General features: G+C 43.5%; 1 protein-coding gene across 1 annotated transcript in view; it reads left to right on the forward strand.

The window, feature by feature from the left end:
* The window catches only part of LOC121916966 (CAP-Gly domain-containing linker protein 2-like), a 6,413-nt gene that overhangs the window by 4,283 nt on the left and 257 nt on the right, over positions 1-1,873 (forward strand). The gene's annotated exons all lie outside the window — the stretch shown is intronic.

Here is a 1,873-nt window from a genome sequence, read left to right on the forward strand (position 1 = left end):
TCTGGACTCTTAGGACGCATGCATCATTCAAATACCATACCTCCACTGTGACTCGAAGCAGCTTTATTTTGGCTGTCTGTAACAGGCCAATATAGCAGTGGTTCTCAACCTTTTTAATACCGTGATCCTTTCATATAGTTCCTCATGTTGTGGTGACCCCCAACCATACAATTATCGTCTTTGCTGTATGCAAACACGTGTCTTCCAATGATCTTAGGCGACCCCTGTGAAAGCGCCATGCGACCCCCAAAGAGGGTAACCCTTCCAGTTACCAAAAGCCCACCGGAATAAATACATCTCTTATCCGCCGGCAGAAGGACGACAGGCAAAGCCACCTTTGGAAGGGATTTCCAAGCGAATCCTTGAATGGTTTCCCAGATTAGTAACCAACTGGATCCAGGCCAGTCAAGTGATGCTCCGTCCAACTCAGTTGGAGGCGGCGGAAGATGCTCAGGAGGAGCATCCAAGTGCTGGGATTTCCCAAGGATGATCCATTGGGGTTTTTGCTTCTGAGAAGGATGCTTTGCAAAGGCTACATCCATGTGAATTGACTTAAATAGTAAAGTTAAATAGTAAACCTTTGCACCTTGGGTGCCACTGGATCCAGGTCCCTATATTGGGAGAAAGATGGGATATAAGAATACTATTATTATTATTATTATTATACTCTCTTTTCCCCCTTTCACGCCTGTTTTTGGCTCATATCGACAATATTGGTCTAGAGCTATAGTACAAAAAAGGTACCAATTCTGGATCTTGCTGGGTTCCTAGCGTTTCAAATGGTGGCCCTGTGGCCAAGGATGCCTCCTTTCGGTCTCCCTACTGACATATCAACTCCACTTACTTCTATATCAGAGATTCCCAACCTTTAGTCCTCCAGGTAATTTGGACTTCAACTCCCAGAAGCCCCTGCCAACATGGCCAAGAATCAAGAGTTCTGGGCGCTGAAGCCCGAAACATTTGGAGGACCAAAGTTTTGGGAACCAGCGTTCGAGAGGATCAAGATCCTCTTAGGATAGGCTGCTGTAACACGTTCTGCCTGGTGCAGCCCTTGGAGACGGTTTGAAAGTATGGCAATACAGTGGTGCAAGTCATTGGGACCATGTGCCACAACTTTTAAACATGGTGGACCAACTTCAAAATGCTGGTTTTAACTTTCTCTTCCTATTCTTTCGCCTCCAACCAGTAAGGAAAGCAAAATAACAAAGTACAAAGAAGAGAGAGCTGTATATATATATATATATATATATAGATTAAGCCCAAGGCGGTGCCGGCCTTGTGTTTTTGAAATGTACCTTTGGAGATCTGGGTTTAATTTTGCAATTTTGGCTATTTTTACAACGGCTCCCCGCCCTCCTGCTTAAAGTGGAGCATTTCCCAGAAGTTCCCTTTGATACTATTACTCATCCTGTCCAAAAGGGAAGACAGAAAGGGAAGATGCTCTTTGCAAAGACCCCAGAGGCTTTAACATGAATGCATGCAGATACCTTATACCCAGGTACCTTCGGTCCTTGTAGCAGCTTTTAGGGAGAGCATCTACACTACAACATTGTGCTGGTTTAATCGAGGCAGCTTACAATAAAGGTAAAAACACAACAATATAAGTGTCCAGTCTGTGGACCTCTGGGATTTGTAGTTTGAGAAAGTATTTCAAATTCATTTTTTTAAATTATAGTTTCCAGCATATAAAGGACAGACATTAACCATACAATTAACAGATGTTTCGACTTACAACTAAACGACCCACAACAATTTATACGTAAGCAAAGCAAAACAAAGACACCCACAATTGCAGATGAATGAACAATCCCATATCGAGTTCCCGTTGCATTGCCTCCGTTTCCGCCTTTCACCAAAATGGTTTGCTCTTAGC

The sequence above is a fragment of the Sceloporus undulatus genome, chromosome 11 (assembly GCF_019175285.1).
Source record: "Sceloporus undulatus isolate JIND9_A2432 ecotype Alabama chromosome 11, SceUnd_v1.1, whole genome shotgun sequence".
Taxonomy (NCBI): domain Eukaryota; kingdom Metazoa; phylum Chordata; class Lepidosauria; order Squamata; family Phrynosomatidae; genus Sceloporus; species Sceloporus undulatus.